The sequence below is a fragment of the Vulpes vulpes genome, chromosome 9 (assembly GCF_048418805.1).
Source record: "Vulpes vulpes isolate BD-2025 chromosome 9, VulVul3, whole genome shotgun sequence".
Taxonomy (NCBI): Eukaryota; Metazoa; Chordata; class Mammalia; order Carnivora; family Canidae; genus Vulpes; species Vulpes vulpes.
In genome coordinates this window covers 40,743,635-40,764,435 of record NC_132788.1, presented here as the reverse complement: position 1 = coordinate 40,764,435, position 20,801 = coordinate 40,743,635, and the positions used below count along the sequence as shown (strand labels likewise).

The 20,801-nt window shown below is 41.2% G+C and overlaps 1 non-coding gene across 1 annotated transcript; it reads left to right on the top strand.

Moving 5' to 3' along the window:
* Positions 1-1,061: 1,061 nt before the first annotated feature.
* Positions 1,062-1,276, top strand: LOC112918722 (small nucleolar RNA U3). The gene has a single exon (XR_003234754.1). It is a non-coding gene; the product is annotated as a small nucleolar RNA U3 (small nucleolar RNA).
* Positions 1,277-20,801: the final 19,525 nt, after the last annotated feature.

Here is a 20,801-nt window from a genome sequence, read left to right as displayed (position 1 = left end):
TGTATGTTTATGTATCGATATCTATAGCTCTCTATGTATCTATATCTACATCTATGACATCTTTCTATGTCTGTGCATATAAATTTACCTAACTTAAAAACAATAAACAGTGTGGTATTCTAATATCTAAATGGAACATACTTTATTCAGCTAATTCTCTCCAGAAGAATTTTTAGGTTGTTTTTAGTTTGCTTTACCACCACAAATAGTCCTATTGCTAATACTCATACATGGATCTGTGTGCACTAGTTTGTGTATTTCTGTAGACTAATAGAAGTTCAACTGCTGAGTCACACATTTTTAAAAAAGATTTTATTTATTTATTTGAGAGAGAGAGAGGAGGAGAAGAGGAGGGGCAGAGGTAGTCAGAGAAACAGACTCCCTGCTGAGCACAGAGCTGACATGGGACTTGTTCTCAGGACCTTGGGATCATGACCTGAGCCGAAGACAGACACTTAACCGACTGAGCCACCCAGGCGCCTCTGAGTCACACATTTTAAACTGTAATAGAAAATACCTGGGTGGCTCAGTCAGTTAAGCATCTGACTCTTGGTTTTAGCTTAGGTCATGATCTCAGTGTCATGGGATTGAGCCCTGCTTGGGCTCTGTGCTCCGAATGGAGTTGTCCTTGGAATCCCTCTTCCTCTGCCCCTCCTGCAGCTTACACATGCTCTCTTTCTTAAATAAACAAACAAACAAACAAACAAACAAATAAATAAATAAATACATAAATAAAATCTTTAATAAAAAAAAACCCCAAGATTTCTTCCAAAAATTTGTTTTAGGCTTTTTACTTTTTAATTCTGGTTCAGGCACTTTTCATATACAGAAGTTTTAAACATTTGTGAAATCAACTGCCACTCCTCTCATTTAACATTTTTACCTTTGCTATTCCACTTAGACATGCTTTATCCATTAGCAAGATCACAGAATTATTCATCTGTACGTTTTATTCTAGTTTTAGGATGGACACTGAAGAATGTCCAAGAGTTTGCTAGGAAGACAAATGGACTAGACTAGAGTGAAACTAGCAATGACTCAGTTAAAATATTCCCTGACTTAAGACTATACTTTTAGGGATCATTTCTATAATTTGTTACTAGAGAATGTTTCTCTAATCATGTCAAGTACCCAAAACCATGAGAAGGAGACGCCATGTTCTCTCCTGAGCATGAAGCTGGCCCTAGGTATTGTTTCTGCAACTGCCTTTTGCCATTGATGATTGTTTTTCTCCTTCTTTGGGGCAGTAAGAGGGAGAGGACACAGTCTGAGTGCTTTCTGTTTTATTTTAAAAAATAGATTTCCTAACTTGACACACTGAGATTATAAAACAGATGAGCCCAGTAGCTGTCACAGCCTATTTTTGTTCTCTGAGGAAGCACCATTAGGGTTCTTCCTCTGTAGATGATATGTTGTGCCCCATATATCACCACCATCTCCCAGCCTCCTGGCCCACTATGTGCCAGCCAATTGATCTGCTTGCAATCTCCAGAACACCTACTTATTCTTTCTCATCACCTGGTTTTCATACATGTCCCTAACTCTGGTTTGGGTGTCATTATTCTCCTGATTATAAACTATTATTTGGGCAGCCCGGGTGGCTCAGTGGTTTAGCGCCGCCTTCATCCCAGGGCCTGATCCTGGAGACCCGGGATCATGTCCCACATCGGGCTCCCTGCATGGAGCCTGCTTCTCCCTCTGCCTGTGTCTCTGCCTCTCTCTCTCTCCCTCTGTGTGTCTGTCATGAATAAATAAATAAAATCTTTAAAAAAAAAACATTAGTTCTGGTCTCAGTGCAAGCATCACTTGCTCCAAGTAACCTTCAGGACTAGCTTCTTTCCTCCCGCCCCCCCCCCCCCACATCCAGTCTGGATTATGTACCCCGTTCTATGTGCTTCCGAAGCACTCTTCACCTACCCACCACAGCACCAGTCTCACTGTATTATATTTTTCTATCAGGGCTGTCTCCCTCAATAGCAGTGACAAAAGGTGAGCCATTTTACCTCCTTATCTCCTTTGACTTACACAGCACCTGGCACACAATAGTTACCCAATAGGTGTTTAAATATCTGTTAAATAGGTGAATGAAAAAAGTAAATGAACCAAGACTGATATAACTGATATTTATAAATTCTTGTGTGAATTACCGTATTCTAGTTAATCTTTTTTCAATAGATAGCACAAAAATAAACTCAAGTTTTGACTCTATGAGAAGTATAAAATCAAAATAAGGTTTTCCTTGGTAAAGGACTACTACAATGGCTATTAAAAAAACACCTTGCATTATTGTTCATCTCTATTTGTTGGACTTATTTTATCATAGACCTGGAGACTTCCACTTCCAGCCAAGATAGAAGAATAGAACCAGACCTACACTCTCAACTAAATTCTTCTGCCTCCATTGCCCAAAATTAAAAGATAAGATATTTGAAACAGTGGTTTTTCAAGATACTGGACATTGGGCAATAAAGGACAGTAATCCTCAAGAGTCAGGAAAAAAATAAGCAACAAGGTGAGCTCTATGGCAGAGTAATCTGCCACAGATTACTACCATGAGAAGATATTGAGACCATGGCCCAGGGAGAGGGAACTCAGGCAGAGCCCTAGGGACCCCTGAGTTGAGCAGATAGACCTGAAAGTCTGGGGAAACCAAGGTTGCAGTGGTTCACATAGAAGAAAATTGCATAGAGGAAAGACCCAGAGATCTGCAGAGGATTCCCTTGAGTATTCAGGAGACTATTGATCAACATATGCATGTAAGGAAACAACATGAAGTTGGGGAAAGAACTATCCAAAAGGATGAGAGGGAACAGCATTGATCTCATTGTACTACATTTTTCAGTACCTACAAAAGGCCAGGAATAGTACTCACTCCCACCAGCAGTACTGGAAGACTCCACAATTCTCTGGGTGATGGGTGCACTATTATGAAGGGTCTTGCTCAGTAGTTGAAAATAATTGCCTTTTGATTAAGGATGACTATGGTCCTGCCTAACAGATCTTAAAGCAAGACTAAAAGAACCTACTTGTAAATAAGTAACTTAACTGCATCCCAAAACAATGCTTGAAAATATGTACATTAATGAAAACATACCCAGCACAGAACAAGGAAAAATTTACAATGTCTGGCATCTGATCAGAGATTACCAGGCATACAGAGAAACAGAAAAATATGACTAATAATGAGGAGGAAAGTCAATTGAAGCAAAACTCACCCAGAATGGGCATAAATAGTAAAATTAGCAGAAAAGAATATTAAAAACAATTATTATAATTGTATTCCATAATTTGAAAAGTTAAGTAGGGACATGTAAGATATAAAAAATATCCAATTCAAAATTCTAGATATGAAAACTTCAATGCCTGAAATGAAAAATATGCTGAAAGGTTAAATGGCAGAAGAGTTAGCTCGGAAGAAAAGGTTAGTGAATTCAAGGACACAGCAATAGAAATCATCTAAAAGGGAACTAAGAAAAATAAAAATTTGGAAAATATGAACAGATTATCAGTGAACTGAAGGACAAATTTAAGTGGCCTGATATACATGTAGTTGGAGTTCCTGAAGGAGAGATACAGAAGAAATATTTGAAGAGACAAAGGCTAAAAATTCTCCAAATTTGCTAGATATAATGATCATCATAAAGTTTGATGAAATACAAGGAAAAGAAACATGAAACAAACTGTGCCATAACGCTTCATATTCAAATTGGTCAAAACCAATGATAATGAGAAAATCTTAAAAGTAACCAGAGAAAGAAGTCATATTACATACAGCTAAAACAAGTATAACAAATTTTCTCATAGAAAATAATGAAAATGAGATGATGAAGCAATGTATTTAAAATATTCAAAGAAAAACATTTTAAAGATTTTATTTTTATTTTCTATTTTTAATTTTTGAAAAAGATTTTATTTATTAATTCATGAGATACACAGAGAGAGGCAGAGACACAGGCAGAAGGAGCAGCAGGCTCCATGTAGGGAGCCTGATGCAGAACTTGATCCAGCATCCTGGGATCACAACCTGGGCCAAAGGTAGATGCTCAACTGCAGAGCCACCCAAGTGTCCCTTATTTTATTTTATTTTTTTAAGATTTTAATTATTTATTTGAGAGCGAGTGAACGAGCCAGAGAGCACAAGGAGAGGGGAAAGGCAGAGGCAGAGGGAGAAGCAGATTCCCAACTGAGCAGGGAGACTGATACAGAATTTGATCCCAGGACCCTGAGATCAGGACCCAGCTGAAGGCAGATTATTAATTGACTGAGCCACCAAGGTGCTCTAAAGATTTTATTTTTTTAAGTAATCTCTGTCCCCAATGTGAGACTCAAACTCACAACTCCAAGATCAAGAGTTACATTCTCTACCAACTGAGCCAGCCAGACACCTCAAGAAAAACATTTTATTTTATTTATTTATTTTTTAAGAAAAACCTTTTAATTTACAATTCTATTCACAGTGAAAAGACCTTTCAGGAATAAAAGTGAAATAAAGACTTTTCAGAGATACAAAAGCTGACAAAGAATTCATTATCAATGTTTGAACAATGTTCAGAAAAGTTCTTTGGTGGGCTGCCCAGGTGGTTCAGCGGTTTAGCACCACCTTCAGCCCAGGGCCTGATCCTGGAGACCGAGGATCGAGTCCCACATCGGGCTCCCTGCATGGAGCCTGCTTCTCCCTCTGCCTGTGTCTCTGCCTCTCTCTCTCTTTCTTTATGTCTATGATGAATAAATAAAATCTTAAAAAAAAAAACCGGAAAAGATAACTACATAAATAAAATAAAAACTCTTTCTTCTTATTTAAATCTCTTTTTAAAGTAGTCCACCATTTTCAACAAATAATAATAACATGCTGTGGGGTTTATAACATAGGTAGAAATAAAATGTGTAGGGCACCTGGGTGGCTCAGTTAGTTAGGTGTCTGCTTTCAGCTCAGGTCATGGGTCTCAGGTCCAGGTTATGGGGCCCCATGTTAGGCTCCCTGTTCAGTGGAGAGTCTGCTTCTCCCTCTCCCTCTGCTTCTCACCTCTCCTCCACCCCTACTTGTGCCCATGTGCATGCTCTCTCTCCCAAATAAATAAATAAAATCTCAAAAAAAAAAAAAAAAAAGACTGAGAGGGGAGAAATGGAAGTATACTATTGTTCTTTATTTTTTTAAGATTTTATTTATTTATTCATGAGAGACAAACACACACAGAGAAAGAATGAGAGAGAGAGAGATAGAGAGAGAGAGAGGCAGTGACAGGCAGAAGGAGAAGCAGACTCCATGCAGGGAGCCCAATGTGGGACTCAATCCCAAGACCTCAGGACCACACCCTGGGCTGAAGGCAGGCACCAAATCGCTGAGCCACCTAGGGAATGCCCAGTATATTTTAGAACAAAGAATAGTACTAGGATAAACACAGTAACTACCTAATCATATAGGAACTGATTCATCCATAGGATGTAACAAATCTAAATGGATGCATCTGATAGCAGACCTTGAAAACACATGGTGCAAAAAATTATAGAGTGCAAGGGGAAATAGAAAAATCCATAATTATGTTTGTAGATAGAAACAAATACACAGAAAATCAGTAAGAATATTGATGCCTTGGGGCACCTGGCAGGCTCAATCAGTAGAGTATGCAGCTCTTGATCTTGGAGTTGTGAGTTTGAGGCCTATGTTGGCTGAAGAGATTACTTAAATAAACTTATTTAAAAAAAAAAAAAAAGACTATAGAAGACTTAACCACCACTATCACCCAGATTGATCTCACTGACGCTAGGACACTCATAAAACAAAGGTAGATTAAACATTCTTTTAAAGTACATGTAAAATAATGACCAAGACAGATCATATTATGAAGCGATAAGTGTCAAAAAATTTAAAGCATTCAAGTAAAACAAAGTATGTTCTTGAACTGCAATAGAATTAAATGAGAAATCAATAATAGGAAGATATCAAGAGAATTTCCAAATACTTGGAAACTAAAAACTACACTTCTAAAAAACATGAGTCAGATAAATTTGAATGTATTTTTGAGATGAATAAAAATGAAAATGCAAAAAAAAATGAAAATGCAACATGAAAGAATTTGTGAGATAATTGTTAAAGCAGTACTTGGGGAAATTTGTAACATGAAACACCTATATTAGAAAAAAGAAAAGTCTCAAATCAATAACTTCAGTTTTCACCTTAGGAAATGAAAAAAGGATGAGCCAATTAAACTTAAAGTAAGCAGAAGAAAGGAAATAATAAGGATCAGAATGGAAATTAATGAAACAGAAAACAAAATAACAATAGAGAAAACTCATTAAACCGGAAGTTGGTTTTTATTTTATTTGGTAGAGGAAAATCCATTTTCTATTGGTTTATTTAATTTGCTGTGTGTGGGGAGAAATCAATAAAATTGATAAACTTCTACCATATTGGTAGAGAAAAAAGAAAATACACAAATTACCACTCTAAAAAATGAGATAGGTGACACCACTACAGAGTCTACAAATATTAGAAAAGATAATAAGAGAATATTATGAACAACAGTATTACCATAAATTTGACAGATTAAGTATTGTTCAGTTTCTGGAAAGTACAAATTGCTAAAACTCACTCAACAAGAAACAGATTACCTGAATATATCTATGAAAGCAATTAAGTTTGTAATTAAAATTCTCCCTCAGAGAAAACTCTAGGCCCAGATGGCTTCACTGGCAAATTCTAGCAAGCAGTTAAGGAAAATATATTACCAATTCTACACAATTTTTAAAAGTCTAAATAAATGATGAGGGAAACAAACAAATAAGGATTTGCTGATGTTTGGAGAGCACTTGAGGGACCTCTTGTCACTTGATGAGCCAGAGGACTTCTCCTCCCTAGTCCTGGAGGAGATAGGAGTCTTATTATCTGAAGCATGTATGGACTGGAGGCAGCAATTTGACTGATAGTCATGAGATGAGATGCCAGAGCACTTGCAGCCAAGATTTGGTCCTCTAGCAGGATATTTGAAAAAAATTTTTCTAGGGACTCCAACACACACATAGACATAAAGATACTGATGTTAGTGGCCCTGCAAACAAAACAGTCTAGCAAAGAAGACTTAGACTGTACAACCCTCAATCTTATGTTGAAAGGTTCTAATGGGCTTTTCAGCTTCTTTAAATGTTAAGCATATATATTTAAATATATGTGAATAGATCTTTCGTGATATAAAAATGTTTTTTAAGCTTCTTGGATGGGTAGATTCGTGGTTTTCCTCAGTTAGGAAACTTTAGGCATCCTTTCTTCAAAAGCATTTTCCCCCTTTCTTTCCTTCTGGAACTCTTTTTGTTTGTTTGTTTATGAGAGCAAGAACAAGCAGGGGAGGGTCAATGGGAGAGGGAGAGAGAATCTCAAGCAGACTCTCCGATGAGCATGGAGACCCACATGGGGCTTGATCTCATGACCCCCAAGATCGTGACCTGAGCTGAAATCAATATTTGAACGCTTAACCAACTGAACCACTCAGGTGCAGAATTCCTGGAATTCTGGAACCACACAGGTGGAAGAAATATTTCTCAAGTTTTCTGAGCCAGAATTCCTTCTGGAATTCTGTGCAAGTTATGCTTGATGGTTTCCCACAGGTCTCCAAGGCTCTGTTCAATTTTCTTTATTCTTTCTGTTTTCCAGATAGGATAATTTCTGTCATCTTATTTTCAAATTCACTGATTCCTTCTTCTGCTCCCTTATATTTTCTGTTGAGGCCTTCATTTTCCAGTTTCAGTTATCTTACTTTTCATGCCCAGATTTACCACTTGTTTCTTTCTCTCTTTCTCTCTCTTTTTTTTTTAATGAGTTCTAGCTCCAGGTTGATATTCTATCTTTGATGAGTCATTGTCATTATACTTTTCTTCAATTCTTTAAACCTGATTTTCTTTAGTTGTTTGAACATATTTATAATAAATGCTTTGAGATCTTTGTGAAAAGTTCAGCATCTGAACCCCCTCAGAGACAGTGTCTATTGACTGCTTTGCTTCCACTGACCCAAATCTTTAAAATTTTTGTTAGAGGGCAGCCCCAGTGGTGCAGCGGTTTAGTGCTGCCTGCAGCCCAGGGTGTGATCCTGGGGACCCGGGATCAAGTCCCACATCGGGCTCCTTGCATGGAGCCTGAGTCTCCCTCTGCCTGTGTCTCTGCCTCTCTCTCTCTGTGTGTCTCTCATGAATAAATAAATAAAATATTAAAAAAATAAAATAAAATTTTTGTTAGAAACTGGATACTATATTACAGCAACTCTAGCCTGAGATTCCACTCCCTACGTAGGCCTTTTAGAAGTTATTGCTGTTGCTGACTGTTTCTTTGGTGACTTGCCTAGACTAATTTAAAGAGCTCTGTTTCTCTTACAGTGTACAGCTCCTGATGTCCCCTGTCCATTTTATTTAAAGTGTCATTTTGATTTTTTAATACTGGTTTCCTAGAGATCATCTCTATCTCAGTGTGATTTAGTGATCAAAGATTGTGCTCACTTAAGATAGTAAGAATTTCCAACCTTGGCTGATAGATCTCTATGGGGTTGGGGAACACACTCAAAGTTCAGGTCATTTACAAGTCTTCCTTGGATTTTGCTTTTCACCAGCTCCCTGTGTGTCTCTCTGTGTGCATGCAAGGCCTGTATTCAGCCAGGGACAGATGGATAGCTAGACCACACTCTAATCTCTCCTGTACATGCACATAGCCTTGGAAATGTGTGTAGCTTTCCAGACTGCCAGGGACATGTAAGAAATGACTGAGACCATTATGGCTATCTCCTTCCATGGGTCTTCCTGCTACATTTCTGTTATTTGGCCCAATATGAGGTTAGCTGCAATGTTGGTCTTTCCTACTTGTTTGTAACTACAAAATTGCTACCATTTCTTTTTTTTTCTTTTTTTTTTTTAGATTTTATTTATTTATGACGCACACACGCAGAGAGAGAGAGGCAGAGACACAGGCAGAGGGAGAAATAGGCTCCATGCAGGGAGTCTAACGTGGGACTCGATCCCGGGACTCTAGGATCACGCCCTGGGCTGAAGGCAGCGCTAAACCACTGAGCCACCTGGGCTGCCCAATTGCTACCATTTCTGACAATGCCCAGGGTATGAGAGGTTTTTCTGCTTCTTCTCCTCATCAAGTCAGCCTTGTCTGGTGAAGCTGCTGGGTTTTTGTGGCCTGCTCTGCCCTGGTGGAACTACCAGACTGGAGCCAGGGGACAGAGAACAGACAGATGGTAATGGGGATCAATCCCAGGCTAAAATGACAGCAGAAAATAAATAAATAAAATGACAGCAGTCCATGGTTCTTACCTGAGGTTCGGTAGTCTTTCTTGAAGAAATATTTCTCAAGTTTTATATGCCTTGGGTTGATTTCCAGCATCCTGAAAATGCTTTTGGCTCTTTTGCTGAGTTTTGTCACTGCTGGTTGAGAAGAGGGCTTGCCAAACTCCCTACTCTACCATTCGGCCTTGTCATAACAATACAAACACTGAGTTCTGTAGCCAAAGCGTCTAAGACATGATATTGAGAGGGTAGAAGAAAAGAGATTGAAACCTTTATATTTTCAAATTAAGGTTCAAATGATAATGCCTAAAGCTGAAAAATTTTAAAGTAGTACCATGAACATATTTTTTTTAGTGATACAAATATACGTATAAGAGAAATCAGTTAAAATAATTTAAAATAGTTACATGGAAGGGGAAAGGGGCAGAGGGGCATAGGATATGCCTTCAGCCTTGAAGAAGTATATTGATTCAATAAATGGTGTCTATATATAACTTTGATAAAAAGTGGAAAAAATTTAAAGCTAACAGGAAAAAAAAATAAACACAAGCCTTTAATGTCAGTCATACCTGAACTTGAATTTGGCTCCACAATGCTAGCTGTGTGACTTTTTCACAAACTTGATACCATCAAGCCTCCATTTTGTCTTGATGAAAACACGTGGATGATGGTTGTTTCTAAGAGTTATAACACTAGCACATACTATGAGCCAGGCAGAAAATATTACAAAGTAGAGAACAGACTTTGTTTCCCTGTCTGCAGGTAGGGCCATATGTCCATCACCCTTCTTGCCAGCCCAGAGCCTGTGTGAATGGATTTTTGTATCTGTCTAGTTAATGGCTAACGTAGGCCAAGCGTGTGAGGTACTGTCTCAGTGACCAGCCTGGCTATATCTGCTTCTGTCCCCCACTAGAATGTAATCTCCAGAAGGGCAGGAACTAGTCTGTCTTCCTCCAGAGTGCCTGACAGTTCGTGGATAACCAATAAAATTTGTTGAATGAATCAATGAATCAGGCAATCTGACAGGGGATTCTATTCTTCAATTAATAATGTTTTCATTACCACAGCACAGGCTGCTCTCCATTGAATCTGTGCCACAGGGCAGCCGGGGTGACTCAGCGGTTTAGCGCTGCCTTTGGCCCAGGGTGTGATCCTGGAGACCCCAGATCAAGTCCCATGTTGGGCTCCCTGCAAGGAGCCTGCTTCTCCCTCTGCCTGTGTCTCTGTCTCTATCTCTCTCTCTCTGTGTGTCTGTCATAAATAAATAAATAAAATCTTTTAAAAAAAAAAAAAGGAATCTGTGCCACATATGGACAAACAACTTAAGGACAAGATAGCTTCCAGGGAACATTCCAGAACATTGTTATCCTTCCCAAGTACAGGATGCTAGCTTTGGCTTTTGCTTTTGTTTTGCCTGGCTTTGTTACTTAACAGAATTCTATTATCTTCTCCTCAAAGGCTTCAGTTTCTCTCCCTGAAACAGTTTTGTCTTTTTTTTTTTTTTTTTTTTTTAATTTTCATGAACCTCATCCTAGTACTTTATATTGATGTCTTGGGTTACAGTCCAGCTTTGAACTCAAGAAACTAACAAATAGTTCGTATTCAATTCAGAGCTTGTGTTCAATCAATTCGATATTCTAAAATACAAGTTTATAAAAACCCTATAAATATAGACAGGAGCACCTTGAAAGGTTCTGAACTTGCAAAAGGAATCATCTATGAATTCTGGTAAAAAACCAACCCACTGATATACTTAACATATCATTCAATTTATAAAATCTTGACATAATCACCTGAGGATATCTAAAGTGAAGTTCATAGGAAGTGGGATGTACTCACATAAATATTTTATGCCACTGTTAGTGTTAGTGAACCAGTGTGGCCACATAACCCTGATTTCAGCTTCTCTTCTTATACAACACTGAAAATTGCCATTTTAACTTTGAGTAGCATTCTGTAGGCTAAAGGAAGAGAGAAAGGAATACAAGATGAATGGTTTGGGCTCAAGTTGGCTTTTTCCAGGCCAAAGTTTATTGTTTACATGAAAATCCCTTCATGTTGGCCAAGAGTTCTCAAAGGCAACTGCCAGGCTGCTGGCACCATCAAAGGACCTATTCCCTGAAGAAGGCCAAAGCATGTGGAATTCCTAAAGGGATGCCTCTCTGGTTGGGCACCAGGGGACAAGCAGATGAGAATCTGGCTTGGATGACAAACCATTGCCTGTACCAGCATCTTGAAGGGGCCAGAAACATTTCTGACTTGCAACTGGGTCAGATGTGCTGGCAAAGAGCCATCTACATGTCCCATTGTCTATAATTTGATGGCACAGGACAATGAGACCCCCTCCCCACCAGCCTGGGTAATCATGGAACAATGCAAAACTTATTGGTCTGGGGTGGGTGGATGAGGAAGGAGTGAAAAGCCCTGATCTTCTTCTAACTTCCACCCAAGAGGAATAATGTGCAGATCAATCCAATAGCCCTAAGACTTACTTGCTCCAGCCACCTGCAAGGTCACGGATCATGGTCTGCCACATAGGCCAGCCTATCTCTTCCAACCCCAGGACTTGAAGAGAATTACTTATCTTCTCTGGTCATCTGTTCCTCTCTGACACTAGAGATAATAATGTCATCCTTTCTGAGGCCTTGTGGCCAATGATACGGGCAGCAGAGCAGCAGAAACTGCTGGCGAGGTCACCTCTGAGCAAGACTATGATTTTCACCGGCCTTTGATACTTTTACTTTTGTGGGCCTCTTCCTTCATGAAAAAAAAATTTCTAATTATACTTTATGACTGTATTATTATAAAGGTGAATATATTAACACATAGTAAAATATTTTTTTTTAACTGTGAAGTTAATTTTTTCTTCTGATGTTAAAAGCAATTAAAATATTTTCATGGGTCCCTAAAAGTACTGTGTTCCCAGACACTATACCTGCTGTGCCCAGTGGAGAAGTTGGCCCTGCCCACGAAGGGACTCTAAGACATGAGATTCCTTTTACTACACATACTGGAGGTCACACCTAAGGGCTGGGACTTGGGGATTTAGATGTAGATTTGTACTGTGGCTCCATACTATAGTGGCTGTAGAGCCTCAGGTATGTTGCCTAACTTCTCTGAGTCTCATTTTTCACCATATTAAAAGGGAGGAAATGACACTTTCTCAGTAGTTTTGATTTAAAGATTAAATACTTAACATAGTGCTCATCAACTGGGAAATGCTCGGTAAATGGATGAGAGCAATGATAAAACACTCCAAATGAGCATTGTTCTTCAAAGTGCAACTCGCCAGGGATTCCTTCTATTCCCTAAAAAGTGGAAGTGGATCTGAATCCACAGTTCAGAGGGTTATGGGGCCATTCCAGAATCTATAAGGAGTGGGAGGGCAGGGAGCAGGAAGACTGTCATAAAAGTCAAGAATTCATCTCCTTCCCCATCTTGCTAAATGCCACCAAAAAAGTGGCCTCATGTAGCCCAACTGTTATTTGGAGATTTTCTCTTCTGGTTCAGGCAAGGATGGAGCAAGGCAGAATGGATCTAGATCTCCCTCAGTCTAGTTCTAGATTTGCCAGGGTCAAGCATGAGGGCTTGTTCGTCTCAACAGTTTGCTTTGCCCAAAGCAGGGCCCAGCATAGTATTAAGCATATGACCATAAGAATAATAATGCGGGTCCAGTGGTTTTAACTAATCCAATGAAGTGATTATAAATGACAAGACCTGACCTTTAATAGGACAGGTTCCAAGTCGATCATGTGGTAAAGAAAAACAAAATATAAAAAAATCTCTGCTTCCCTAGCTCCAAATGCATGTAAACAGAGATTTAGTTCCATGCTTAAGATCCTTTAAAATGCAAATAACTATGGGAGGCTTAGGGGCTATCAATCATTCACATCTTAGACTGAATTATTTTAGTGAGCCTGATTTTTCTTCAACATTTAACTGAGATTCTCATTGCTGCTGAACAGGAGTTTAGATGGGATGAGGAGAAAGAGGAAGAGCATATTTAGTTCCCTGGAAGCACCAGCTAAGTATTGGGACCTGGAGAGGACATGCGCATGGGGTGACTAGGAAAAAGGGAATAGAGAGATGGGGAAGGGAACCTTTCTAACTTGGAATTTAAGCAAAATGGTGAAATCAGGGTCTTTAAGTGTTTTATGAAAGAATAAATTTTCATTTCCTTGGATGCATGGGTTTGAATCTCAGATCTGCTACTACTACTGAGTGCCTCTGAGTCTAGTTTTCTTCAGTCCTAGTTTGTTTTTTGTTTGTTTTTAACTTGTAATAGAGAAAGCAAAAAAAAAAAAAAATACCCACTTCACAGGATGGCTGTGGGGATGGCTTGAGATAAATCCTACAGTGCACATTTAAATCTTGTTAAAATGCAGATTTAGATTTAGTAGGATTGGGGTGGGCCCAAGATTCTACTTTTCTAACAAGCTTCTAGGTAATCGGACCAACTGGTGCTAGACCCAGTACATGTATCCTCTACTTGTTCAGTCCATAGGACAGTTGTACAGTATTTAATATAGTGCCTGGCATTTGGTCAGTCTATCATTTTTGGATAAATGGGAAAATGTATCCTTGATATAGTATAGTTTTATTTCCTATGATGCAAGCTGGGACAACAGTCGATTCTCACCATTGAGGATGTGATCATTGATGGCCCTCCAGAGCTACTGTGGGGAGACAGGTCACTTCAGAGTCAGCCGTGGTCATCCTCCACAGGCTTGCTGGTGAGAGGCAGTCAGGTATATGACAGTAACAGAGCTATGGCCTGGCCTGCTGGGTGGGTCCCTGGGATGGCCTGGGTTGCAGAGAAGCTCAGAGAAGCTGATATGTAATTCTGAAGTCTCATACCATGAGACCATGGGAGACCATGTCCCCACTGAGGGCACAGCAATACTCAGTGGAAATGGAGAAAACATTAACAGGCCTTTATTCTTTCTTCTAGCCAACTTACCTTCTCCTTTTTCTGGGGTAGACATCATGTGAGGCAGCACAGGCTGTGGCAGGTGGCATCAGAGATAAGCCCACAAGGTTGCTAAATGTCTTGTGTGTAGCTCCCACGGGTTTTACTTCTTTGAGGGACATCATTGCCCCACATTTGAACCAGAAAGAGGAAAGGTGTGACCTATGTGTTATGGAGAAGATAGGAAAGTGCATCGGAAGGAATATGGACTCTAGGGTCAGTGAGAAGCTGCTTCCAGGCTCAGTGTTGTGGTAGTGAATACCTGCATGGCTACAGACCTCACAGTGATTATCTGAGCCTCAGTTTTCTGATCTGTGAAATGGGGCTGCCCACACATAACTAGCAGGGTTGTTGGGAGGAATCAAGGAGATGGTGTGTTGTTAGATGGCACCTTAATAAAATGGCACCTTTAAACTATTTTTTAATTTATTTTTTATTTTTAAATATTTTATTTATTTATTCATGAGAGACAGAGAGAGAGAGAGAGAGAGAGAGAGAGAGAGGCAGAGACACAGGCAGAGGGAGAAGCAGGCTCCATGCTGGGAGCCTGACGTGGGACTCGATCCTGGGACTCCAGGATCATGCCTGGGTGGAACGTGGCACTAAACCACTGAGCCACCCAGCCTGCCGTAAACTATTTTTTAAAAAGATTTATTTATTTATTTTAGAGAGAGAGAGAGACAGAGAGAGAGAATGCTGGGGTGGGGGGAGAGGGAGAGAGAGCCGTAAGCAGACTCTCCATTGAGCACAGAGCCCTACAGGGGTCTTGATCTCATGACCCTGAAACCACAACCTGAGCCGAGACCAAGAGTGTGATGCTTAACTGACCCTACCACCCAGGTGCCTCTAAGATAGCACCTTTAATGTTACGGGTTCTGGCTAGTTTCTGGAAGGCAGCATGCACTCAGAGAGATAGGCAAGCTCACTTGGGTTTTCCATCCCATCATAATCTGCAGTCACCCATCAGACACTGTCTGGACTCTCACACCTAACAGTCCTATATTGTGGCCACAGGAAGGTGGCTTGGGCCCGGCTAGCCCTTTCTGGCTTGTTGAAGTCTCCTTGCTCCTGTACAGTTACAAGCCTTACGGGAGTCAGGAACATCTATAGCTAAGCAAGCTGAGCAGATCTGACAGCCATTGTGCACAGTCCTTAAGGATGGTCACTCAACCCTGTTCCACCCATACCCTCCTGTTGGCCAGCAGAAGAGGAAACAAAACGTTTTCATTAACAACCAGGGAAATCTAAGCCAACCTACAAAGTAACCAACCTGCTGAGTTATTAAACTAGCCCTAAAAGAAAACAGAATGTATGAAAAGATTTTAATGAAAATTATTGAATATTAGAACACTTAGCATAGAGACTGTGAGCAAAAGATTAAGATAGTTTCGTAGACTGGTAAAGCACTGCAACAGGTCCAACATTGTTTACTGGTTTAGAAGATGTTTTCTGGAGTGCTAGTGGTCTCCAGCATGCACTGAAGGACACCAACCCATTTACCACATAGAAATCCTTGCACACCGGTACACTGGCTAAATGTTAACCAGAATCTTAAAAAAAAAAAAAAAAAAAAAAGAGCTTCAGCCTTTTCATTCATGTAAAAACATCACTCATCACCCTGATTATTTATGATGCTTGATTTCAAAGCCCTCTCCCTGGCTATAATCCCAACAGGGTCAAAGAGGTAAGGTTTTGACCATGATTTTTCATGGGGCCCGGGGGGGGGGGGGGGGGGGGGGGGCGCGGGGGGGCAACCAGAGAATCACAAATAAAAAATGACTTCTTCTCTCCTCCTGAATTTCATCTCCTCTTCCCTCATTCTCAATTTCCAAAGATCCATGCCCCTTATCTGCAGTGAAGCAGGGTATATCTTCTGCAGACATTTTCTCAAATGATAAAGGAGGAGGGTCACAGTCTTGAGTCCTCCCAGCTTGACAGTGAGCAGATCATTCGGCCCCATGAAGACCCCACAGTTACATGAAGGCTACTGTCATATGTTTTCACATGTGATTAACGGATACAGATAGAGGAGGGACACTGAACTTCAAATGCTTTGAAAAAGGAGAAGGTAAGATCGGGAAACCGTGCACCGGGCCAGCGGTCTCTGCAAAGCCTGTGCCCAGATGAGCAAGCTTTGCACCGACCTTGTGAGCTGTGGCAGGGTACACGGTACCTCCAGATCTGGGAATCTTCCAGACCAGTAGCCTTCTCATAGACCCTACTTCCCAGCATCCGCAGAACTTGACTTTAGGAATTCCTCCCACGCTCACCCCTACCTCTTCCTGCACTGGGTGCCCCTGTGCATTTGGAGGCTGGGGGAGGAGGATGGAGGGATACACACTTGTGAAATAAACATTTTTGGGCAACCTCCAAATTGTTTCAAAATCAGCGGGACACATGAGCCAGCCACAATAGGTTCACTTTCATGTGGATGCTGGAGCAGGCAAGACTTCCAAGTAAAAACTCTGAATGTGAATTTAGCTAGTTTTGGATAAAGACGCCTTTCAGCGTCAATAAACACCATGAATGCAGCCGTGGTGGAGTTACAACTTAATGAGATGAGGGGAAGTGCACCGGGTCAGGCCTCATCTCCCAGCTTCTGTCATGCTAATCAGCTGGGCAGCCGGCAGCTGAAAAACTGCTGGAATTTTTATTTGCATTTCATTTACTTGGAAGGAAATTGACCCAGATGGTCCACAAAGACTCTAGAAGGCTGGCAAGCAGTGTGGGGCTGCACACTTCTCAGAGGGCCTGCACTTGTCTGCCCATCCTTTTTTGAGCCTAGGGCATAAAAGATTAAAACAGCGTAAGGGAATTGATTTCATGATTTTTAGATAATTTCCCCAAGATTTCAGAAAGGACCTCAATAACTAATTTAATCAGCCAGGAGCTCAATAGTAATTAAGAGGAAGAAAAGCCAAGATAATGAAAGAGGTGGTGAGGATTTTTGCTGTTGCTGGTGGGAACCTTTCTTAATTAGGGAAAGTCTAAAATTTAAATGATGTTAATGGAGACAGGCATAGGCCCAGGGAGCCAGCGGCTGGCGCCACAGTCTCCCTGTGATGGATTGCCCACGCAGTTCATCTTCTGCAAAGAGCCCAAACAATTGACCATAGAGGTGCCCTGCTTGGCATTTCCGTGGGTATTTGCCTGAGTCTTGAAGGTTGGGACCTCTGGCAGGGACTTGTCTCCAAGTCCCTTCCAAAGGGGTGGGGGTGGGGGCTCCTTCCCATCAGGTGAGACTCATACCTCATGGCTCTGTGAAAATGTGGGATTTGGGAGTACAGGCTGTTGGATCAGGCTGTCTGTGTCCAAGGCTGGGCTTTGTCAGACGTCAGATGGAGATAATAATAGCTCCCTATAGGGTCCTCGTGCACTGAAATGAATGTAAGGCACGGAACGTGCTTAGCCCAGGGCCACAAACGTAAATATAGCCGAATAAGTGGCAGCTCTCAGTGTCTATGTTACATGGACATTGTCTTCAGGTCTTTAAGTAAAAATATCTCCTGGATAGATGCAAAACGGCTTGATATAAAAGATGATACCCTCCCCATTTTATTTTGGTGGCTATAGACACCTGGCACATAGCAGATAACCAGTAAATGTTGCTTGAATAAATGCATGAAACATCAAGTGTCAAAGAATAAGCACATGCTCTGGATTACACAACAGGGAAGAGGGAAGGAACCAAGGATTTGTTTCGTGGAGCCATGCCTTCAGAATCCACCTACCAGTTCTGGCCCCGCCTTGATTCAGTCTGTATCAAAACTCCCCTCAAATCACAGGAATTCTCTCCAAAGAATGGCTACCAGTCCTTAGCTCAAATGAATCAACTCAGGCTTACCCATGTTCTGATCTGGTCTTCTGACCTGAAAGCAAGTAGAGAAAGGCTACATAAATTAACAAGTCGTGTCTTTGAGGATATTGAATGCATGAACTGAAATAGAGTGTCTGATGGCCAGTGCTGGCATTTGCTTCACTGACTCTATATTTTGGACTGTCTGCCCTGGGTGCTCATTCCTGGGAACTGAGAGCCCTATGCTCGGCGGCTTTTAGATTCACCACCTTCCCTCTGATTCTCACCTTTCTCTGACCTCCATGGTCACCTGCTTTTTCACCTCCACCCTACCTCTACTCCCAGGCTTATAGCAAGACCCCAGTCCTGGTCTCCCGCAGAGCCTTATTTGCTTGTCACCTTTACTCCAGAGATTTTTGCTTCTGCTCTTACCTAAAAGGACAAGAAAGAATACCAGGCCTCAGCTCTCATGGAACGCATCCTGATTTATGTATAAATCTTTATCTTAGGTGTAAATATAAGGGTTTCTGTATAGTGGCAATGAGAAACATTTATTCTACCTGAGTGCCAATAAATGGCACTCTCTTCACTAAAAAGAATGTCTGTAGATTGGCTTTAAGTAACAAACATTATCCCATTGTCTTTCAAACATAAACCAACTTAAACCATCTTACGCAAATTATGAGAGTTTCTTGTGAAGATCCCAGAGTGGGCCAGGCATCCCAGAGACTAGGATGCATCCTGCTCTTGGGGATGTGCTGGGAGTTGGAACTTGAACTTGAGGCCTCTCTCTGTCACTCACAACTGCTCTTCCCTAGGTATTTCTTCATTCTTCTCTTGCACTCTGCACACTGGCTTCTTCTGTTGTTTTGAGTCCAGGGTGGAACATGGCCTACAGGGATGCCAAGTTGATATGTTACAGATCCAGGTACCCAGAAAGAACCCCAATCTCTTGATTCTAATTCCAAATTCAAGGGAAGGGAACCTTGAACAGCTCTTTTGGGGCAAGTACTCACCTCCCCATCTAGGGAAGGGATGAGGTCAAATGGCTGTCAGAGTTAATGAGTTAATATTTGTAAGGTAGCCTTTACTTAGCAGACAATGAGCATCATAACTAGTTGAAAATAGAGGCTCAATTGATTGTAAAGAACCTAGAAGAGAAAGTGTTGCTCCTCACTCTCATTCATCAAGAATGGCGCAGAGAAAGGGTCCAGGCAGACCTTAGAGACTGGGAACCAGCTTCCTTTAGACAGTTAGTGGGGCAGTGGTACCAGGAATTGCTCTCCACTGAAAGTCAATGGAGAAAAGAAAAAATACCCCAAAATTACTCTTCCCTGCCTCCTGAGGATGTGTTCTATAAGTAACCTAGCATTCTAGATCGGAAAGGCAGAATGAGCTGTCCTAAGGGATGGAGGAATTTCCCTCCTGGAAAGCTTGGGTTGGGGGAGGAAGGGTGAGGTGGGGGGAGAGGGTGGGGAATTTAGGTGCTTACTCTCTTGAAAGGGTGACTGGCCAATGATTGAGCTAATTCCCTTGGGCCATCTGAGTTCCCCAAGAATGAGCTTTATAACACAGAGCACAGAGGACAGTGTAGGTTGGAGGGAGCCTGGGCAGGCACTTGTTTCAAAGAGAGTAATATTTCAAAGTGTCTTGGTGAAGACAGGCTTTGCATTAGAGACTTTAATGCCTCAGGAACTGTAGCTCAAAAGCAAGGAGGAAGCTGACAGAATGGGAACCCTAAGGCATTTGCTCTCTACCAAGAGTGATTTTGCCTGCCTCCCCATCCTCACAGGCCTGCAGGAGCCTTTGGCAATGTCTGGCGATATTTTTTGTATGTTACACTGGGATGGGGAATGCTACTGATCTAGTGTGTGGAGTCCAGGGATGCTACCAAACATCCTGCAGTGCCCAGGACATGCTCCCACAACAAAAAATTATCTGGGCCAAATGTGAGTAATCCTAAGGTTGAGGAACCCTGGAGTAGGGAAAGTCTTTCTTATACTTGAAAGATTGTCAGCTTTCAGTCGTAGAGGTGCCTGGTGGTAGTGTTGACAAAGGATGCTGACAAAGATGGTGAAGTTAGCATTGGCTGAGGGGTTGGCCAACGTGGTGGCCATGTTGTTAAAAGCATACAGAACTTGTAGGCAGTCATTTGGATTTTATATCCCACTTTCATTAAATAGTTAGTGACCTTGGGAAAATTATTTAACCTGTGTGAGCATCAGTTTTCTATAAAATGAAAGTGATAGTAATACTATCACACAGGGCTCTTGTGAAGAGTAAATGACATAATGCACGGCAGTGTGTTCACCACAGGGAACCTCTACCTCTGCTCGAATATGCAGTGGGGTTTCCTTCGGGAAGCAATTGCAGGTGGTAGAGCAGCTGGAATTGGGTGCTGAGACTGAGTATAGAAGATGGAACTAACTAGAGTTTGAGAAAGAGATGCTGGAGATACATTCTTTTCCTTGTTGGCCTACAAAACAAGAAATGGGAGAGTGGTAAGAGGACTTAGTCACTGTCCTCCAAAGGATCAAATTGTCCCAGTTGGGTTCGACATCAAGGCTGATCAGTGAAGGCATCATTGTGAGATAGGGACTCATCCAGATATCCAGATAACAGTAAGAAGGGACCATTGGTAGCACTTTACAATCTCCTCTGTGTCTCTCTTGTTCCAAGGAAATTTGAGGTACCTTCCTAGAGCTCCACTGTGCTTCACCTTGCATTGGCCCTGCACTTACCTAGTGAGCCACCTAGATGGTATCT